The sequence below is a fragment of the Chiloscyllium plagiosum genome, unplaced genomic scaffold (genome assembly GCF_037043375.1).
Source record: "Chiloscyllium plagiosum isolate Xiang-an unplaced genomic scaffold, Cpla_swu_hap1 HiC_scaffold_20, whole genome shotgun sequence".
Taxonomy (NCBI): domain Eukaryota; kingdom Metazoa; phylum Chordata; class Chondrichthyes; order Orectolobiformes; family Hemiscylliidae; genus Chiloscyllium; species Chiloscyllium plagiosum.
This window is the reverse complement of record NW_028270158.1, coordinates 79,174,682-79,198,064: the sequence shown is the minus strand read 5'-3', so window position 1 is coordinate 79,198,064 and position 23,383 is coordinate 79,174,682. Positions and strand designations below refer to the sequence as shown.

Sequence of the window (23,383 nt, the reverse complement as noted above, 5' to 3'; positions counted from 1 at the left end):
TGGCTATCCCCCCTTACTTATTGACCACGTAGTTTTATAAACCTTTACAAGGTTACCCCAAAACCTTCTATGCCCAAGAGAGATCACGGCGACAATGTTACAAATATCTCCAACGTATATACTGAATGCTCTAATCCATAAGGGCAAGTGTGCCAAATACCGCACACTGTCCCCACACTGTCCACCTGTGACGCCACTTCCAAGGAGCAATATAACTTCGTCCCTTGTTCTCAGTTTGTCATACAATAATCTCCAATGCACAACAATTAACTGTGTTTGTCCTCCCTGATTTGTCTGAACAAAATCCAACACCTGAATTAAACTCTACCTTTCATTCCTCAGCTCGTCAAGTACCTCTTTGATAACCGTATTCAGTGCGCACTAAAACACGACATTGTTCTCCACAAACTTACTAATAATGACTCCTGTATACTCAACGAACTTCTTTATGTGAATGATGCAAATCAATGGACCCAACACGGATCCTTGTGGCACACCGCTGCTCAGAGGCCTCCATTCTGAAAAAAACAACCTTCGACCACCAATTTCTCCTCAGCTAATTTTGTATTCTGTTGGCTCGATCTCCCTGATCGCTTGTAACCTTATTTTACTAACTAGTGTACCACTTAAACCCTGTCAAAGACCCAGCTGAAGTCAGTATAGACAACATGGTCACCTCTTCAGCAAACACAATAACGTTTTAGAAACGTGACTTTGTATGTACAAAGCAGTTCTGACTATCCTTAATCAATCCACCTTTCCATATGCATGTAACTCCTCTCCAGCACTATCACTTCCATAACTTTCCTGCTGCTGAAATCTGGCTAACTGGTGGTTAGTTCCCTGGATTTCCATTGCGGTGTTTTTAAAATAATGAAACAACATTGTATTCGCAGATATGGAGAAACACAGAGTGGAATCGGATGCTTTGGTTTAACGAACCATAATATAAAACAAAACTCCTCCCACCTGCGTGTTTTTGGCCCATATCCATCCAAACCATTCATAATGGTGTGCTTATCTAAATGTCTTTTAAATGTTTTAACTTGACCCACAACCAACCCTTTCCCAGGTGGTCAATTCAATCACAGGCTTTGAGGAGTCAGAAACTGAATTACTCATTGCCGAATTCCTGGCCACTGACTTGCTCTTGAAGACAATGTTATTGATATGGCTAGTCCTGAGCAATTTCTGGTCATGAGAGGACCCACGATGGTGATAAATACCAGGTTAGGTAATCAATGATAGTAATGTAATTGCATATCAAAGAAGGATGGTTTGATTCTTTACTGTCGTACTTGTCTAATATTTGTGTGACGTGAACATTAAGTGCTATTTGTCAGACAAAACCTGAATGTTTTCCAAGGCTTGTGGCATTGACCATGGACTATTTCAGGAATTGTATAATCAGTGACCGTTCCCACGTCTGACCGAATATTGGAGAATGGGTTATTGCAGCCGGTGAAAATTATTGAGCCTCGGACACTCTCTTTCCTGAGCAATGGCTGCAGAGCTGATCTGGAGTTTGAATTACGAAACGGACAATGATCAGTTTTGTTGCTGGTGATTATTCAATCCCGGAGAGTATTTCCCCAAGATTCTGATGAACTATAATTCTATTCGGGCTCCTGTTGTCACGTACTATTAAATGGTGCCTTGACGTTAAGTGTAATTGCACATACCGTCCTTTTGGCAGTTCAGTCTTTTGATCGAAGCTCGCGATGGGGTCAGGAGCTGAGTCAGGCTGATGGGACATTAACTGAACGTCACAGAACAGGTTATTGCTGATCTAACACATTATGGCAGACACCGTCCATCACATTTACATGATTGACCGTACACTGATGGGTCAGTGACTGTCTGCAGTGCCAGTACCCTGTTTAATGTATACAGGACATACTTCGGCAATTTATCACATTGTTGGTAGATGTCAATGTTCTTAGTGAAATAGAACAGCTTGTTTAGAGGTGTGTCAATGTCTGGAGTTTAATAACAGTTTCAAGTGTCTCAAGCCATTTCTTAAAATTGTGAGGTGTGTATCGAATTGCCAGGAAATTTGTGTCGGTGCTGCTGGGGCCCAGTGAAGATTGCTGAAATGGATCATCTGCTCAGCCCTTCTGGTTGAATATTGTTACAAATGCAGCAGCTTTATATTTTCCCTGATGTGCTGCACTCCCCCATAATCGGGGACTTCATTGTTGGAGAGCAGCCGCCTCCTCGAATGGTCTCCTTCATTGTCCACAATTTTTGTGACGAAATGGTACAAGGCCGCAATCATTGATTGTGGGATCACTCAGTTCTGTCCACTACTTGCTGCTTATGCTGTTTCACATTTATCGTCCTGTTTTTAGCTAAGGACGATCTTCTCCAGGTTGTTTGGGGCTGCTAATGACGTGTTCTTCTGCACTTTTGTTTGAACGGGGGTGCTTCCTGGCGTGAAGCTTACTGTGCAGTGGGAATATGTCGGCCCATGTGGTTGCAGTCTGAATGAGTTGTACAGGATATGGCTCACTGCACCTCATGGACACCTCATCTTTGGTTGATCAATCTGTTTGAAGTCTGCCCAATTCAGAACACAGGTAGCTACAAAACATGGTGGGTAACGTCTACAAAATTGAAGGTGGCCCTTCCTACCCACAAGGACTAGACAATGACTGCTCTTACAAATATTTTACATGGAGACTTGTCTCTGCAGCAGGCCAATTGGTGACGACGAGGTCAATGATATGTTTCACTTTTATTGATTTCCCCATAATCAGCCGCAGGGCAGTCCAACAGCCACAGGATCCAGCATTAATACTGAGCACTATATTGACTATGTCAAAAGGAGCTGCCCCCTCTGGCTGTGTCCACCAGAGAGGTTGGTGATGTTGTCTCGCACATAGCCCTGTTCATGAATCCTGTTTTACAGACAATTTATGTCTGTACCTTGATTAGCCTGGAGGAAATGTATGGCAAGCGACTTCTACATATTGTTCAATGAAGAGTTAATATCTATTTATGTCTTACATATTTTAAAATAAACCAGACAGCATTATGTTCCGTTTCAAATTATTGATGTGAACAATATTTTAATTACCAGTGTACAAAGCGAACTATTACACAATTCAGTGACTGCAGAAAACAATTGATTCATGTTCAGAATAGGGAAAACGATCTTGCAATATGCAAGCGCTTGAAAATGACTTTGAATAATACTAGAATTCAGACAAGGTGTTACTTGACCTCATCACTACGTCCACAACACTCTCCAAAATCTGCCTGCGGAGTTTCTAAGCTAGAGCTGGACAGTTGTTCACAAATTCCATCACAACAGACCTGCTAGTGACATATCTGAACAACAGTGAAATGTGTGGCCCAGACTGGGTGCTGGTGCAAATGCAGTTTCAGCATTTGTAAAAATCACCTGACACCATGCATGATATCTGCAGCACATGTTATCTAACGTTGAACCCGACATAAACCATATCCAGTGTATGTCAGCACTTCATCAGTATCCAAGCAGAATTGCGCAGCTCCACTGACGCCAGCATGATCCCAGCCCAACGTCCTTCTGTGCGACTTGAGCTGGAAATGTCTATGTAAATAATTACAGCATTGTTCTGAATTTTAGCAGCAAAGTCTCTTCACCGATAGTCGATATTCCAATAAGCACAAAATCCACTCGATTCAGTACAATTTTATGACATAATATGATGAAATAAATTCACACATCACAGTTGGAGTTTTGAAAGTATGAGTCTGGTTACACACCCAAAAACTAATTATGATTATTAAGTGCAAGGGCCTGGAAATGTGCAGTTATTTTCCCATGTACTAAGATCGAGTGCTAATATTGACACACCACAGATTTAATGGAACAATATCACTGTGTTATCTAAATATTCTGCAGTCAGTTATAAGTACAATTTCGATTTCCTCTGTCACCTCACAGTTCAGTGATGTTGTATGTGAATGCCAGTGCCTGTGTCATGCGAGGGATGGACGTTATGCCTCTGATTTTTTTCAATCAGCACATTCATTCAGCTGTTCAGAACAAGCAAGGTACTGACTGGTCCAAACCAGCCTGTGGTCTCAAATCCCAAACCTCAGTGCCCAGCATGTTAGGACAATATATTCTATTCGAGTTTATTCCGGGAATGAGGTAGGAACTGTATTTACTTTTCATTCCGTGATGCCATTGAGATGATGGTCTTGTGCTGCCACATTGAAACGCTGTGGTCCAAATGCTATACGTGGACTTACAATACCATTAAGGAGGGAACTTGAAACAAAGACACTGACGGAACAGCATTTCCGATTCAGGTTGTTGGGTGCAATGAAACGTGAAGTATTGGGGTCCCAATTATCAGCTGCCCTTCTAATTCTTGCGGGTCGTAGTTTCAAAGGGGCTTTGAAATGAACTTTGGTAAATTTCTGCAGAGCATCGTGTCGATGGCAGACATTGTTGCTACTGAGTGTTATTGAATGAGAGGTGAAGCTACACTCACCACCTGCAAATCTGCTTCTTTCCCTATCGTCTCCTCTGGATCTCGATTTGCATCTCAGTAACCCTCCCTATCACCATAATCGTCATCAGATACTACAGCATTATCTATCGTTGTTAAGTTCATCCAGCATCTACACTCTTCTCTATTCCTCAATCTTACTCCCAAATACGGCACCCGTCACTGTCTGCCTAACCATCGCCAGCTCCTTCACTGCTCTCCGGCTGTATGTTCCTGCAGAATCGTTGGTGCTCCATAATTCTCTAACCCCCTCCAAACTCACTGATCACCTCCAGCTCTTTTAACCCTCCCTATGCCTCTAAACACCTCCAGACCCTTCGCCCACTCAATCTCTCTGACCACCTCCATTCCTTTTCGCGTCTCTATCTCTCTAACCACTTCTGTCCCATATACCTCTCCATATGGCTCTCAACATCTGGACCATTACCACATTCCCTATCTCTCGAACTACTTCCAGCCCCTATACTCCTCCGTATCTCTGTAAACTTCTCAATATACTCCAGTCCTCCTTATCTGTCGAGCAACTTCCAGCCCCTACACCCCCGACTCAGTAACCTTGTCCCATTCCTTACCGCATAGCTGTCTCTCTAACTAACTCCAGCCTCTTCACCCCTCCCTATATCTCTCAACACCTCCAGACACGATACCCGCTCTCCATCATTCTAACCTCCTGCCATGACAACTTCCTTATCTCTCCAACCACCTCCAGCCCACACCCCTACATATCTCGCTAACGACCTCCAGCCATCCACCTCTCCCAATCTCTCTACACACCTCCATTCCATACACTCCGCCCTATCTCTCCTAATTCCTCCAGCCACTACATCCCTTCCTATTTCACTCATCCATCCCTCACTTTCTCTCAACACTTCCACCCTAAACATCCTCTCCTATCGGTATAACCATCTCCAACCGTCACATCACTCCCTAATTGACATCCAGCCTGCACACCCCTCTCTGTCTCTGTAATCACCTCGAGTCCCCTCACCCCTCCATATCTCTCTAAACATTTCCAGCTCCTTACACTTATTCATCTCTCAAACCACCTCCAACACCAACACCTCTCCCTATGAATCTAACCACCTCCAGCCCGTAACCCCTTCGTTTGTCTCTAAACTCCAGCTGCTTCAACCCTCCACATATCCTGATAAATGAAAAAAAACCCTCAAAACCTGTTCTGGCATGTGCAGCCCTCACTACCTCTGTCACATCCTGAACCTTGCTTTCATCTTCCGGTCTCCTACTCATAAATCCACGATTACCGCCTCCAGACTTCACTCCTGCTTACTTCTGTGATTTCCTCCACAATTTGCAGCCCTCCAAAATTCGTGCATCTCCTCATTTCTTGTCCCGTCGCTCTCTCAGTAAAATGTTCCAGATTCTATTCCACTTGGCATCTCCTCCAGTCCATTCTACTTTCCCGATCTCAGTAATTGACGCCAGCACCTGCCCCCATTACCTACCCCTGTAACATTTGACAGAATCAGATCCCCTCCCTGTCCCTGTAATATCATCTCGCTCCTGCACCCCTCCCTATCTCGGTAGTCTTCTCCAGCAGGTACATTCTTTCCTTATTCCTGCAACATTCTCCAGCACCTACACCACTCCCTATCCCTGTACCATTCTTAAGCACCTCCAAACTCGTCCATTCCTGTAACATTCTGCAGCACCCATACCTTCTCCTTATCCTTATTACATCCACCAGAACACTCTAACATTACGCCTGCACCTGCACCCATCGCTGTTCTTGCAACCTTCGCCAGCAGCTACACCCTTTCCTATTCCCATGCATTCTTCAGCATCTACGACCTCTCCCTATCCCTATACTATTCTGAGGTACCTATAACCCACACAGTATAACGCTGTTCAGTAACGATACCACTCTACACCATTGCAATATTCCCCAGCACCTACACTACTCCCTATCCATGTAAAATGCTTCAGCACCTAAACCAACCGGTTATCCCTGTAACTTTCGAGATCATGCACATCGCCTCGCTATCAGTTCACTTCATATGCTCCATTATATACATGTTTCACTAACACTGTAACGTTCTCCAATACCTACACCCTTCCCTAACCCGGTAAAATTCTTCATCACCTAAACATTTCCCTGTCCCTGTAACGTTCTCCAGCATCTCTTTTGACTCGTTATCGCTGTAAAATTCTCCAGCACCTGTAACCCTCTACAACTCTAAAACACTCTGCAGCGGCTTCAACCCTTCATAACTTTCTAACCTCCATCCCCTGAAATATTCTCTATCTGCTTAACTACCTCAAACCACGACATCTCTCCCTATCTCTCTAACCACTTCCAGTCCATACACGTCTCTCTTCCTCTCAACGACCTCCAGCCCCAACACGACTCCCTATCTCTCTAACCAGTACCAGCCCGCCCAGCCCTACCTATCACTTTGACAACGTTTACCCCCCACACTCCTCGCTACTTCTGTGTCCATCTCAAGCCCGGCATTCCTCCCTAGATCTCTCACCTCCAGCTGATGCAACCCTCCGCATATTGTGACAAAAATGCAAAAAAACTTGAATAGCCTGTCCTCGCATGGACCAGCATCACTGTCTCTCTCCGATCTCCAGCCTTGCTTTTCTCTTTTACTGACATCCTCCAACTTATAAAACCACGATTACCTCCTTCAGACATTACTCTTCGTTATCTTTGTGACTTCCTCCACAACCTACACTCTTTCATCGCCCCCTTTCGTGCCCGATCCCTCTCTCAGTAAAGTACCCCAGACTCAATAACACTTTGCCTCTACTTCAGTCCCTTCAACTCTCCCTATCTCTGTACTCTACTCCAGCACTTGCACCCAATACCCATTCATGTAAAATTCGATAGCACCTAAACCACTCCCTATCCCTATAAGATTCTCCAGCACCCACAAACTGTCTCTATCCCCATAATCTTGTCCAGCATCGACACCCAATCCAAAACCCTGGAAGATTCTCCCGCACTTGTAGGCAATCCCCCTTTCCATTTATCATTCTCCAGCACATTCAACTGTCCAATTCCTGCAACATTCTCTCGCTCCAACACCCCCTCCCTATCTTTTTTTTAAAATTCTCCAGTACCTACACTACTCCCTATCCCTGTAGTGTTGTCCAGTACCGTTGGGTTGTTAAGAAGGCTTACAGTGATTTAGCTTTTATTAATAGAGGGATCGAGTACTGGAACCATGAGGTTATGCTGCAGCTATACAAAACTCTAGTGTGGACGCACTTGGAGTATTTTGCACATTTCGTATCACTGCATTATAAGAAGGATGTGGAAGCTTTGGAAAGGGTGCAGAAGAGATTTGCTAGGATGTTGCTTGGTATGGAAGGAAGGTCTTACGAAGGAAGGCTGACGGATTTGTGGCTGTTTTCGTTGGAGAGAAGAAGGTAGAGACGTGATGTTATAGAGAGATATCAGATAATCAGAGGGTTAGTAGGGTGGACAGGGAGAGCCTTTTTCCAAGTATGGTGAATACGAGCACGAGGGGGCATAGATTTAAATTGAGGTATGATAGATATAGGACAGATATCAGAGATATTTTCTTTACACAGAGAGTAGTAAGGGCATGAAATGCTTTGCCTGTAACGGTAGTAGATTCACCGAACTTAAGTACATTTAAGTCGTAATTGGACAGGCAGATGGACGTACATGGACTAGTCGAGGTTAGATGGGCTTCAGGTTGGTATGACAGGTCGGCGCAACATCGAGGGCCGAAGGGCCTGTACTGCGCTGTGATGTTCTATGTTCTATGTTCGACCGACACCACTCTCGATCACTGTAGCATTCTCTCTCACTTACAAGCCTGCTGATCCTTGTAACATTTAGCAGCACCTACCTCTAATCCACATCCCTGTAACATTCTCCGGCAACTACAGAGTCTGTATTCCTTCTGTATTCCTTTCACATCCTCTAGTAACTAACTTATTTCCTATCACTGACACATTTTCCAGCTCCTGCACTCCTCCCTAATTCTGTAACTTTCTTCAGCACTTAAAGAGCCACAATATCCATGTAATCTCAGAACCTAGAACACAGAACATAGGAAAGTACAGTAGACTACAAGTCCTTCGGTCCACGATGTTGTACAACGGATTTATACCAATCTAATATAAAATCACCTAATCTACGCACCTCTCAATTCAATGCTGTCCATGTGCGTCGACAAAAGCCGCCTAAATATCCTAATGAATCTGTTTCCATGACTATGGTTGGTAACGCATTCCATGCACTTACAACTCTCTGCAGAACGAACCTATCTCTGAAGTCTCTTCTATATCTTCCTCTTAAGAACATCAAACTATGACCCCACGTGGCAGTCAATCCTCGCCCGGGGAAAAGACTCTGTTTATCGACTCTTTCCATGCCTCTCATTCGATCAGGTAACCTTTCTTCATCCTTCTCTCCAGAGGGAAAATTCTAAGTTCATCAACCTCTCCTCATAAGACAAGCCCTCAGATTTAGGCAATATCCTTCTCCAATCCATATAATCCTTACTTTCCCTGGAAAGTTCTGCAGAAAAGGCACCCTTGCTGTCTCCATCCAACGATACCCCCACTCTCCATCATTATAATATTCTCCAGCACCTAGACCCAGTCCTTATCCAAATCGCATTCTGCAGCCACCTACCCCCATTCACTATACTTGTAACATTCCCAATCACAGACAAACACTTCTTATTCCTGTAATCTGCTCATCCACTCGCACACTCACAATCCCTGTAACATTCCCAAGCGCCGACAGCCCTCTATATTCCCGTAACATCTCCAACCTCTACACCAAATCACTATTTCCGTATCACTTTCCAGCACCCCATCCCAGCAAACATTCTGCTGCACCTACCCACCCCCCCACCTTAACCCTGTAACATTGTCCAGCACCTATGCCCCATCACTGCACTTGTAACATTCTCAATACCTACACCGTCACCTGCAACACAGCATTCACCAGAACCGACAATCCGCTCATCCCTGCAATACACCGCCCTATCCGTGAAGAATTCTCCAGCAGGGACATCCTTCCCTATCCATGTCACATTATTCAGCACCCATAAGTCCATGTATCACTGTAGTATCCTCCAGCACCTGTAAACACGCCAATTCCTCTAATATTCTCCAGCCCCTAACAACTCCCCACCTGTGTCACATTCTATAAAACCTACACCCACTCCCTGTTACTTTAATCTTCTGCACCCCCGGAACCCATACCCTGTCCCTGTAACATTGTCCAGTACCTGCACACACTCCCTATTCCTATGACATTCTCCAGTAACTTCAGCTGCTCCCTATTGCTTCAACATTCCGAAGCAGCCACAACCACCACCTGTCCTTATCTCGTTTTCCAGCACCTGCTGATACTCACTGTCCCTGTGACATTCTCGAGCACCTACACCCACTCGCGATTCCTGTAACAATCTTAACCACCTGCACCCGCTGCCTATCTTTGCAAACTTCACATCCATCTACACTATTCTCTGTTCCTGCAACGTTCTGGAGCACCTACACCACTCCATATGTGGAGAATATCACCAGTACCTAAAAGTGTAACATTGTCCACCACCTTCGTACAAGCCATCGCGGTCTAAAGTTCTTCACCATCTGCACCCAATCCTTACCCCGTAATTTGTCCAGAACCCATGCACGCTACCCCTGTAACACTATCCAGAGCCTACACCTTGCACTATCACTATTAAAGTTCGCCAGCACCGTCACTCACTCACTATCAATTCAACATCCTCCAGCACTTGCAACCAACGTCTATCCCTGAAACATTCTACAGCTGTATCCCTGTAACATTCTCCAGTACTGACAACCATTACGTATCGTTGTAACATTCTGCAGAACCTGGTCCTGTCGTGGAAATTCAATCGACTTTACTCAACTGTTAGCAAGAGCAAAGAAAGGAGATTTATTTATGTTCTGCAGATTAGACCGCAGTACATTCAGCTAGATGCCTCAATGTAAGGGGTATCTGAGCATTGTTCAGATACTTGCCTTATATTGTTTCTTATCACGGTCTCAAGGGCATAGACTGGGAAAGCTCAAGTTGCTATTCTCTCATCCCCTGGTCTTGGACATAATAGTTCTTCAACTTTCGCTGAGTTCGACTGTTGCAAGGTCGAGTTGAATGTTTGCAAAATTCAAACAGAGGAGCAAGTGAGGACTGCAGATGCTGGAGATCAGACCTGAAAATATGTTGCTGGAAAAGCGCAGCAGGTCAGGCAGAATCCAACGAGCAGAAGAATCGACGTTTCGGGCATGAGCCCTTCTTCAGGAATGTCGATTCTCCTGCTCCTTGGATGCTGCCTGACCTGCTGCACCTTTCCAGCAACACATTTTCAGCAAAATTCAAACGGAGACAAGCTGGCTGCAAACCTCATAATTTTTTTTTTTACAAAGCTCAGTACAACATGACATTTTAGAAAATCATTATTTTTCAAATTTCACGACATGGATAATTTTCCATTACATTTCCCCCTTTTTATCATTTTATGACAACAAGGACAACTACTGCAACAACAAAAAATACATTGCCAGGATAGCTATATATCAGAAAATGTTTCGGAAATACCAGGTATTTTCTAAGATGCCACCTGCCTGTAACACAGATTTGTGGTGGTATCGTCACTTGCTCTAGCGTGCCCATCTACATATCCCATATTCACACGTCACACTCGCCAACTTCATGGTAGGTTGGGGTCCACGGAATAGGATTTTCCTGCCGTGTGACCACTGATAGTTTTAGTTTTTGGTATTCCACTGCACTCATAAGCAGCGGCGTAGGCAATTACACAAGCAGGGTCCTATACACAACACTATACATTAGACCAGTCCTACAATTAGCAGCACTGTGGGATCCAATACCCCCTTTTCTCCCCGAAGGGAGTTGAGCTATCAGAACCAAGAGTCCTATGCTGGGAGAGGCGGGTGCACTTCATATGATTTATTACACTAGTGATTGTTTGGGACTCCTCAGGAATATTCAAACAGCATGAGGTACCTAACATTTTGGAGACGCCCCCTCTCCCGACTATCAGAATATCGAGCACTAACCGATTTTGTATCACCGCTTCCCTACCTGTCGTGAAATTAATGTTAATGAGTGAAAGACCTTCCTTCGTCTCATTTGTTAACAGTACTACACTATATGTGAGGCCATTAATCTTGTTTATTGCCACTGTTGTCCCTGCTCCCAAAAGAATGGACTAACCAATGTTCGGGGAGAAAGTGAGGTCTGCAGATGCTGGAGAACAGAGCTGGAGATGTGTTGCTGGAAAAGCGCAGCAGGTCAGGCAGCATCCAGGGAACAGGAGAATCGACGTTTCGGGCATAAGCCCTTCTTCAGGAATGAGGAACGTTTGTCCAGCAGGCGAAGATAAAAGGTAGGGAGGAGGGACTTGAGGGAGGGGCGTCGGAAATGTGATAGGTGGAAAGTGGTCAAGGTGAGGGTGATAGGTCAGACTGAGGTGGGGGCGGAGAGGTCGGAAAGAAGATTGCAGGTTAGGAGGGCGGTGCTGAATTTGATGGATTTGACTGAGACAGGGTGGGGGGAGGGGAAATGAGGAAACTGGTGAAATCCGAGTTCATCCCTTGTGGTTGGAGGGTTCCTAGCCGGAAGATGAGGCGTTCTTCCTCCAACCGTCGTTTTGTTGTGGTCTGACGATGGAGGAGTCCAAAGACCTGCATATCCTTGGAGGAGTGGGAGGGGGAATTGAAATGTTGAGCTACAGGGTGGTTGGGTTGGTTGGTCCGGGTGTCCCAGAGGTGTTCTCTGAAACGCTCCGCAAGTAGCCGGCCTGTCTCCCCAATATAGAGGAGGCCACATCGGGTGCAGAGGATGCAATAGATGATATGTGTGGAGGTGCAGGTGAATCTGTGGCGGATATGGAAGTTTCCTTTGGGGCCTTGGAGGGAGGTGAGGGGGGTGGTGTGGGCGCAAGTCTTGCACCTCCTGCGGTTGCAGGGGAAGGTGCCGGGAGTGGAGGTTGGGGTGGTGGGGGGTGTGGATCTGATGAGGGAGTCACGGAGGGAGTGGTCTTTACGGAATGCTGATAGGGGAGGGGAGGGAAATATATCCTTGGTGGTGGGGTCCGTTTGGAGGTAGCGGAAATGACGGCGGATGATGCGCTGTACATGGAGATTGGTGGGGTGGTAGGTGAGGACCAGTGGGGTTCTATCCTGGTGGCGGTTGGAGGGGCGGGGTTCAAGGACGGAGGAGCGGGAAGTGGAAGAGATGCGGTGGAGGGCACGTCGACCACGTCGGGGGGGAAATTGCGGTCCTTGAAGAAGGAGGCCATCTGGATTGTGCGTTTTTGGAACTGGTCCTCCTTGGAGCAAATGCGGCGGAGCCGAAGGAATTGGGAGAATGGGATGGCGTTTTTACAGGGGGCAGGATGGGAGGAGGTGTAGTCCAGGTAGCTGTGGGAGTCGGTCGGTTTGTAGTAGATGTCCGTGTTGATTCGGTCGCCTGAGATAGAAATAGAAAGGTCGAGGAAGGGGAGGGAGGAATCTGAGACTATCCAGGTGAATTTGAGGTCGGGGTGGAAGGTGTTGGTGAAGTGGATGAACTGTTCAACTTCCTCGTGGGAGCACGAGGCGGCGCCGATACAGTCATCGATGTAGCGGAGGAAAAGGTGGGGTGTGGGGCCAGTGTAGTTGCGGAAGATGGATTGTTCCACATATCCTACGAAGAGGCAGGCATAGCTGGGGCCCATGCGGGTGCCCATGGCTACTCCTTTCGTTTGGAGGAAGTGGGAGGATTGGAAAGAGAAGTTGTTCAGGGTGAGGACCAGTTCAGTCAGTCGAAGGAGGGTGTCAGTGGAAGGGTACTGGTCGGTACGGCGGGAAAGAAAGAAGCGGAGGGCTTTGAGTCCTTCGTGATGGAGGATGGAGGTGTACAGGGACTGGATGTCCATGGTGAAAATAAGGCGTTGGGGACCGGGGAAGCGAAAATCATGGAGCAGGTGGAGGGCATGGGTGGTGCCCCGAACGTAGGTGGGGAGTTCTTGGACTAAGGGGGACAGGACGGTGTCAAGGTACGCAGAGATGAGTTCGGTGGGGCAGGAGCAGGCGGAGACAACGGCCGGGGCAGTCAGGTTTGTGGATTTTGGGCAGGAGGTCGAAGCGGGAGGTGCGGGGTTGTGGACTATGAGGTTGGAGGCGGTGGATGGGAGTTCTCCCGAGGTGATGAGGTTCTGGACGGTCTGGGAGATGATGGTTTGGTGGTGGGGGGTGGGGTCATGGTCAAGGGGGCAGTAGGAGGAGGTATCTGCGAGCTGGCATTTGGCCTCAGCGGTGTAGAGGTCGGTGCGCCAAACTACTACCGTGCCTCTCTTGTCTGCTGGTTTGATAGTGAGGTTGGGTTTGCAGCGGAGTGAGTGGAGGGCTGCGCGTTCTGAGGGTGAGAGGTTGGAGTAGGTGAGTGGGGTGGGGGAGTTCAGGTGGCGGTTAATATCGCGGCGGCAGTTGGCTATGAAGAGGTCGAGGGCAGGTAGGAGGCCAGCACGTGGTGTCCAGGTGGATGGGGTGTGTTGGAGGCGGGAGAAGGGGTCGTCAGAGGGTGGGCGGGAGTCTTGGTTAAAGAAGTGGGCACGGAGGCGAAGGCGGCGGAAGAATTGTTCGATGTCACGCCGCGTGTTGAATTCATTAATCCGGGAGCGTAGGGGAATGAAGGTGAGGCCTTTGCTGAGGACTGATCTTTCATCCTCAGAGAGGGGTTGGTCTGGATGGATAGTGAAAACACGGCAGGGCTGGGAGCTAGGACCTGGTGTCGGGCTGGAGGTGGGTGTGGGGGCGGGGTTAGGTCTGGGGGCGTGGACGGGGATCGGCGTGGGGGCGGGGTTAGACGTGGTGACGGAAATAGGCGTGGGGGCGGCGTGAGGCATGCAGTCGGAGATCGGCGAAGGGGCGGGGTTAGGCGAGGTGACGGAACTCGCCGGGGGGGCGGGGTTAGGCGTGGAGATCGGCGTGGGGGCGGAGACACATGCGGCGTTGTGGGCGTGTAGGTTAGTGACGTCAGTGGGGGCGTAAGTGGCTGCGGCGACCGCAGAGACAGAGTTATTCCCCATAGCCGTGGAGGTCGCGAATCTGCCGGCGATTGTCTTCATGGCGATCGCGGAGGCGGTTGTCTGGGCGGCGATTGCGGAGGCGGTTGTCTGGGCGGCGATCGCGGAGGCTGCGAGGTCGGTGGGGGCGGAGGTGACGTCATCGTCGGCGGCGGCGGCAGCTATTGCCGCGGGCAATGTAGCGGCCGCGTGTGTAATGGCGCCAGACTGATTTCGGAGGCCGATGGAAGATTCTGGAACAGTTGAGGAATCCGGAGTGTGGGGGTAAGTACATGAAAGTTTTTGGTACTTACTGTCTTTGATTTCCGATATGGCCAGGAAGAACTGTTTGTTTAGTTTATGGATCCTTCTGTGGATGAAGAACAGTAGAGGTCCTTTGCAGGTCTGTGAGAGTGTTGTCCTGAGCTGGGGTAGGTCGAGTTGCAGGGAATGTAGATAGCGGCGCATGGCTGCAAGCGTGGAGCGGAGGATCCGGAAGGAGGTCTGTTGCTGGAGGCTTCGGATTTGTTGTAGGTACTGGTTGTCCTGGTTGGGTCCAAGTTTTGTTGGTCGGAACGTAGTCCGGAGTCCAAGTTTTGTTGGTCGGAACGTAGTCCGGAGTCCAAGTTTTGTTGGTCGGATCGTAGTCCGGAGTCCAAGTTTTGTTGGTCGGATCGTAGTCCGGAGTCCAAGTTTTGTTGGTCGGAACGTAGTCCGGAGTCCAAGTTTTGTTGGACCCTATCCAATGTTCGGTCCTGGTGAAGTTCAGGGGTGGGTGAGTGTGTACCCATTCTAATGCCGTGGCACATCCCTTTGGTTGCGTCTGCTACCTGTCCTTGGGACGCACACTGCTGTGCCAGTAGACAATATCGCGGGATAGCAGCACCCCTTTCCTCCCAGTGTAAGGTGGTAGTACCCTTTATCTCCACAGGCCCACATTATACCCGCCATCATGGTCTAATTATTGATAACGGAACAAGTAATGTTTATGATCATACCATTTGCAAACGTTGCTGAGCAATAGTCCTTGTTCAAGTACAGCATCGTAATGTACTGGGAGATTCTCCAAGTCGAGTTTCACCTTATTGTTGCAAATACACTTTTCTGCCCAGCCTTCCACGATGTGGAATTCTGTCGTCGGGAGCGTGTCAGCCTTGAGACTGCAGTTGGACTTGAGTTCGAGTGGTGGCACGAGATTTGCCCTAATTGCTCCCCCTATCAGGGTCAGGGTAGTCGCATCCCACGGGAGCAGACAGCCAACATTTCTCTCCTGGCTTTCTGTGATTGGGTCGGTAGTACATCGTTGAGCTGTGTGCAAACATATCCAACAAGGGTAGCGAACATCTAAACTCCGGTGTTGTATTATGGCCAAAGCACATATTCTGTTCCCTTTGCATTTAGCAGTGTCTGTTCTCTCTTCCCAACCGACTGGCGTCGGATATACGCCATTTATCTCCTGCTGGGCCACTTCTACAACCGAGTTAGACTCGCTATTACACACCGTTAACTCCCTCCCCGTTCGGGCGTGACATTAATGACCCCCACCCTGTTTGGGATTAGATCCGTGATCTGGTTTGGCTGATTGACATGACCTGGTGCTATTATCTTGTGTAGGAACTTCTGCACTGCATCTCAAGTGGAGTGGTGGGAGCGACTTTACCACTACTTTCACCCGTTAATAGATGTCGGGGAAGGGTCTATCTATTCCAAACCATCATACTCCCTCATCGCTCTTCTGAGTTTTGAATATTATCACCCGTGCCTAGCTACCTCCTACCTTGATCATATAATATCTATTTCCTGTGCCAGGTGTGCCTTTGGCAGTGGTGGCTACTACTAAGTGCCAGTCACCAGCCCGGAAAGAACCCCTGCATAACTATTTATTATCCCATTTATAATCGTCATGGCTTCTAAACGCCGATGGGTCGCGTGTGAATGTCCTCTTCGTAGCCTTAATTAAGATTACCGTCTGAGGCTGTATCCAAAATGCCCCTGCCCTTACGAATAGTCCTACCAGGGCCTTTACTAAAAGTGTGATCTGGTGCAGACCCATATTCGTATGAGGCTTCTAATCACTACTTGCACTTAATTGGTTCCAGTGCTGTCCGATGTCTCCTCATGCCAAACCACACGTTTGCAATTGCTAGCGTGTATCCTCGTGGCTCTTTTTGCGATCTTAACTGCTGCCTGTGTTGCAAGGAGCACTTGAAACGGTCCCAGCCACCTCCTCGCCTTCCAGTTATTCCTCCTGAAGTCTTTCATCACAGTCCAGTCTCCAGGTTCTAGATCTTGCAGGTTCCCTCCTGCTGGTTGGGGTAGAGCTGATTTCAGATAATTCTGTGTTTGAGACAAAAGGGCAGAAAGTTTTAAACAGTAACACAACATCTCATCCTCACAGTGCCATGTTATCTGCGTTACCTTAAGTCTTGGGCCAATTCCTGTGCTGTGCTGTCTACCAAACAAAATCTCAAACGGGCCAAGATTAACTCTTCCTCTCCTCCCAGATCTCATTTCCATTCGCACAATCGGAAGTGCCTTTGTCCATGTCACCCCAAGTTCCTCACAATATTTTGCCAATTTATTTTTTAGGGCAGCATTTTCTCTTTCCACTGCCCCATCGCTCGCTGGGTGTAAGGGACAGTGTTGTCTCATGTTTATTCCCAAAGAATGACAGATCTGCTGTCATTGACAAATGGTGTTCTATTGTCGCTACTAAGCCTTTCAGGGATGCCCCATCTCGGAATTATCTCAGTTAACAAAGCTTTGGCTACTGCACTGGCATGTTTAGATGTGGGGAACGTTTCCACCCATTTGGAAAACATATCAACTATTACCAACGATACTTTTTTCACCTCGCTGAGCATTAATTCAATAAAGTCCATCTGCAAGTGTTCAAAGGGTTTATTGGTTATGGGTGTGTGCTGCCTGACTCATCTGCATTCCCCTCTCCACATTATTAGTGGCACAGATAGCACAACCTTCACCATATTTCTGGTAGTAATGAATAAATCGCTTCCTATATCAGTGTGCCGAAATACTGTCATTCATCCCCCCTTTTGACTCATGGTCCTTACTGTGTGTCAGCATGGCATAGAATGGAAATAATTATCATGGTCGATAGGGTTTACCATTGGGGCCACACTATATTCCTTTTTTGACACTGCCTCCTGCTTTCGTCCACTCACGCTTTCCTTCCTGTGTGGCCTGTGACTGTTACTCCCGTACGTCTGCTGTTGGGGTACAAATTTTTGTCATGCACATGTCAATCCGCTCACTTAGCGGCTGCTGTGCTGCCGTTCTTGCTGCTGTGTCTGCCCTTGCTTTGCCTTGGGAAATAAAATCATAATGTTTTGTGTGGGCTTCACATTTACACACAATGATTGATTTAGGCAATAGGACCACCTCCAGGAGGTCAACAATCTGGCCACGGTGTGTGATGGGCTTTCCGGTGGAGTTCAAGAATCCGCTGTGTTTCCACAGGTTTCCAAAATCATGTACAACCCCGAATATGTATCTGCTATCGGTGTAAATGTTCACTGTCTTTCTCTCAGCAAACTTACATTCCTTAGTCATGGCAATTAGCTCCACTGCTTGCACCGACAGATGAGAAGGGAGTAATCCCGCAATGATTATCTCGGAGGAAATCACTACAGCATACCAATACAATTATGCCCTGTCTCCTTGCTTCTGTATGCCGCCTCCTCCACAAAAATATCTCCATATCGGGATTCTGAAGTGGTGAATCCTGCAAACCGGATCTCGGGCTGCACATTTTATTAGTTACAGCGACACAATCATGTGGGTCTCCGTCTCGTTCTGTGGGGAGAAGGCTAGCAGGGTTAAGGACGTTACATCCCTTTATTATAATGTGAGCGATCTCAAAAAGCACAGTATTATATCTGAGCCAATTTGCTGCTGACATGCGTGCGGACATTTGTTCGGAAACGAGTAAGATACTGCATACGGTACCAGAAGGGTTTATTCAACATTGCCGACTATATCTTTGATGCTACAGCAGCCTTTTGAGCCGCGGCCATGGCTCGAAGAAATTTAGGCAATGCTGACGCTACGGGGTCCAGTTCAGCTGAAAAATATGCGACCGGCCTCAATTTTCCCCTATCATCCTGCAACAGCAGAAACGTCACGCAGCCACTCTTCTCATCTACTGTTGTTACAAAAAGCTTGTTTGGGTTCGGAATTACCAATGTAGGTGTAGTTTGGAGCGCCTTTTTTAATTCAACGCAGGCACTCCTGGCCTCTGGGGTCCACTGCAACGGACTCTGTTTCTGCAAACCTTTGCCATGGGCTATGTCACTGAGGGGCGCCTCACGGGTTCTGAATTTTGGGATAAACAATCTACAGTAGGAGCACATGCCCAAAACGATAGTAAATATTTATTCGTGTGAGGTTTTGGTATTTGCTGGATTGTTTGAACTCTGTTTTGACCAATGGTCTTCTCTTGTTCAGATAGTAAGTGACCTCAAAACTTTACCTGTTGCACCACAAATTATAGCTTTGTGAGACTGGCTTTGTGCCCTTCCCACGCTAGATGGCAGAGCAACGCAAGGGAATCCTTCTCACATTGTTCCTTTGTTGGTGCCGCTCACAAACAATCATCTACATACTGCAGAAGCGCGGACCCTGGAATAAGAACAAGAGTTTCCAGACTCCTGCGTAGAGCCTCGTTATATATGGTGGGGGACTCACATTAACCCTGAGAAAGTCGCGTGAAGGTATACGATTTCCCTTTGAATGAAAAAGCGAACCAGATTTAACTGTCTGGATACATCGGTGCACGAAAGAAAACATTTGCTAAATCTACAACAGAGAACCATTGGCTCTCCGCTGGAATTTGAGCTAATATAGTCTAGTAGTTGGGAATATTTGTCTAATATAGTCTAGTAGGTGGGACAACAGCATTATTGACTGCCTGCAGGTCTTTAACAAACCTCCATTCCTCCGGTTCACCGGGAATGTATGCCTTTTAGACCGGAGAAATGGGGGCTCTCAATGGTGAGTTTTCACAGGAGATTATCACTCCAGCCTTTAGAGGGATTCAAAGACTGAAGTAATTCCTTCTATGGCCTTTACAAGGACAATACTCAGACTTCGGGGTTATCCTTATGGGTTCACAGTCCGGTATGAGCCCCACATCATGTTTGCCCTTGGCCCACAACTCAGTCGTGATGATTTTTATTCTTGACTAAGAGACTTCTATCGCCGTGAAACGCCACGCTATCCCCTTAGGCTTTTCAGGACTGTCCTGACTGCCTGAGCTAGCCAATTTAGTTTCTTCTTTTATGTCCGCAAATCTGTATTGAACCAGATACCCACGTCGTCCCAGATTTCCCAACCTCTCGTTCTTTGTGCCCTTAGCACCTATGTCCCAAATTCTGCAACCTTTCACCAGACACCTTCGCCAGTGACACGTGAGGAGCGGAGCCTTCTACATCAAAAAGGTATGGTTTGCCTGCTGTTACAGATACTTGAGAAAAGTTCACACTAACTGCACATCTGTGATCACTCCAATAAAATTCGCACAATAACAACTGATCTGATTTAACCAATTTATTGAACCAATCCTTCTCATATCGTTCGTCAGGGCCGTCACGGTGTGTGTGTGTTTTGCATTGCAGCATATCTCCAGCAAGAAAATCGGTGTTAATATGATTAACATGGTTGCTTTCTTCCAAGGTGAGTGAATCGCTCACTGAACATATCATCCCCTGGCTTAATTGCCACTCGTAGACATATATCAGGGGTCGTGGAACATAGTTTACAGCCTGTACTGGTAAATCTTCCCGTTGAATTACCTGCTCGTCGGAGTAATGAGCAGGTCCAGCCCCAGTCTCATTATGTGATCCCGAACCAGCAGATTTAAATGATAAAATTCCGACAACAACAAGGAGATTTGGAATGTTTGCCCTGTACTACTTTCGCAGAATAGGGGTGCTGGAAATCTCTCCCGAACCACCACTCCTGATGTTCAGGAACCTTTCACTCATCTTTATTTACTTCGATTGACTAAACTGGCAAACTTTAAGGATTGAGTAAGTTGCCCCTGTATCTACCAAAAACTGAAGTGTTGTACATTCCACATATAACATAGAGGTACACATCGACTTATACGCATCATTGTGATTTTGAACAGACTGTCCACTTTTCGCAATCTAACCACGCAACATAGAGGTTGGACATGTCTCACTGCCCGTACGATCAATAGAAGAGATTCGTATCAGCGAGTGCTCGTTGCCAAGCATAAGAGAAAGGCGCTTGCTTGCACCTTGTGGGCTGCCCACCTCCACCTCAGCCTTTCCCTGTCAGACACCCTGCGGTCCAGCCTCCCGGGCCGATTGAAGCTGTCTGTGTGGGCACTGTCTCGCCCAGTGGACCATTGCTCTGCAAACAAAGGATCTGCCAGATCTACCTCTGCCAGCACCTCTTCCGCGACCACTTCCTCTTCATCTTCAGCGACTTTCACCTCTGCCACTCTCTCTTCCTGCAACACCTCCCTCCAATGGCTGGGTGACATTTTGCATCATATTAAGTTGAGCTTTATGTGATTGCTGTTCCATTTTTATTTTCCGCTTATCCTTCTCTTGTGTAAGCAATTTTTCAGCATGTATCGCATGTTGTTCTATCAAATTCAGCTTTCCCGTGTGCCAGGTAGTACATTTGTCTTTTACCTTTTTCTCTATTTCGTCCTTCATTCCATTGATGAAGCTGATCCTCAGGTGTGCCTCATATGGCGTGATTTCTGCCGCCATTACGTCGTCGTGTGGTCTCAGTCCACTATGGGCATTATGGATTTCAGTGAGGTGCGGAAGGGACTGGGACACTGTCTCACCTTCCCGTTCTTGACACATTCCTATTTTGGTCATGTCCATTCGCACTGGGAATGCCTCCCTACAGACGCTTGCCAGCGCTGCAACAGAAGCATTAAAATCTCCGTTCTGCTCCGCTTGCGTGTTGGCGACTCTGGCATGGACATTTGCGGCTGGCCACTTATACTTGATTTTAGTGACATCGGCATCTTGTTTTCATCCCAGGAGACATCTCATCTGATGTGACGTGGGATGAAACTCAGTACAGAACTTTGACACTTCTTTGGTGAAATTTTTACTTCCAACCTCGCGAGGGTCAGGCATCTGCCCAAAGGTAATTTCCAGATCCTGCATTGTCCACCGCCGGTGGACCAACACTGGATACCCTTCTTGACCTGCAAGTTCAAACATTGGGGCTTGCAGAACTACCTGATTAGATGATCATACGCCAATACCCTCACTGTCTGTCTCATCATCCGTCGGGGTGTGAGCGCGAACAGGGCCTGGATGCCTTTCATTCTTGGAGTGGTTGTCCTTTTTTTGGGCTTCTTGCTTCAATTGGTTGCAGGTATGACGTGCGACTGATGATTCAGCAGACCATGAGGCGATGGCCGCTGACGTGGAGACTTCGCCAGGCGGATCGCGTAAAAGGGGGGTGGGGGGCTGTTGCTCTCGGAGGGCAGTCATCAAGGTCAGAATATGAAACTTACTTAAGACACTGTACAGCGTCGTTAGGTTGTATTACGCTCGCGTCTGCATGTGTGCTGGTGTTTGTACGTGTATTTGATATATCACCGACTTGAGATTTCCTTTATCTGATATCAGCCTCATATTATAAGCACTCCAATTCACAGATTCTCGTTTTCCCTTCCTTTTCTCCTTCTCTTTCTCCTCCATCATCGACCTCAATATTTCCAGCTGTCTTTTACTAAAGCTTCCTCCCTTCAGTAAACCACATTCCTTCATCCACAATTCTGCCTTTTTTACAGACACTGGGCCGTCATTATTTAACAGGTATTGTATTTTCTGTTCGCCATTTCAACTCCTGTGTGGACTCTCCTTTTGTTCGCTCTTGTTAGAGCCCATTTTTAGAGTAACTGGAAAAGTGTTCAGCTCTCTCTCACGCGGTACTGTTATCTTTTCCCTTTGACTTGCTTTCTTTCCTCCGGAGGTCCCCTCTCGCATTGGACAAGTCCGCCTCAATGCCTTGGTTTTCGTAAACCAAGAAACCACGCATCCAGTCCTCCTTTGGTGAGTCCACCTCAGCCAGTGGTGGTTCCAAGTCTAAAACCACCCTTAAATGTGCTGTCTCTGAAACACTCTCGAGATGGTTATTCCCTTTGGCTTTGCTCTAATGCCACGTGAGAGTTCACTGAACCCTGTTCCTGCTTTATTTATTCTCTTAGAATAAGTCTCACTGGAGTATTACTTAAGTCACGACTCTTACCGCGAACCTCTTCGATTCGAACGCCGGCGCTTGGGCAATCAACAGATTCCTGGTCCTCTCACACAAAAGGGCCAATTCAGTGCTCGATATGAAGGTAAACACCTTCATGGCGCTAGCGCGTCCGCCTCCTAGGAATCTTCAGAATCTCACTCATTCACCTGGTACCGGGGGAGCCCTCAGGTTTTCTGTCGTGGAAATTAAATTGACTTGACTTGCTAATTAGCAAGGACAAAGTAAGGACCTTTATTTTAATTTAGCAGAATTGACCCCAGTACTTTCATCTCGTTGGCTCAATGTAAGGGTTATCTGAGCATTGTTCAGATACTTGCCTCATACTGTTTCTTATCTCACACTCAAAAGCAAAGACTGGGAAAACTCAAATTGTTATTCTCTCGTCCCCTGGTGTTGGATATAACAGTTTTTCTGCTTTCACTGTGTCCGACTGTCGCAAGGTGGAGTTGAATGTTTACAAAACTGAAACAGAGACAAGCTGGCTGCAAACCTCACCAAAGTATTGTTTACAAAGCTCAGCACAGCATTAAATGTTAGAAAAGC

The 23,383-nt window shown here is 47.1% G+C and overlaps 1 pseudogene; it reads right to left on the bottom strand.

The window, feature by feature from the left end:
• Positions 1-16,642: 16,642 nt before the first annotated feature.
• LOC148146698 (uncharacterized) lies at positions 16,643-22,936 on the bottom strand (annotated as a pseudogene).
• Between the last annotated feature and the right edge of the window lie 447 nt (positions 22,937-23,383).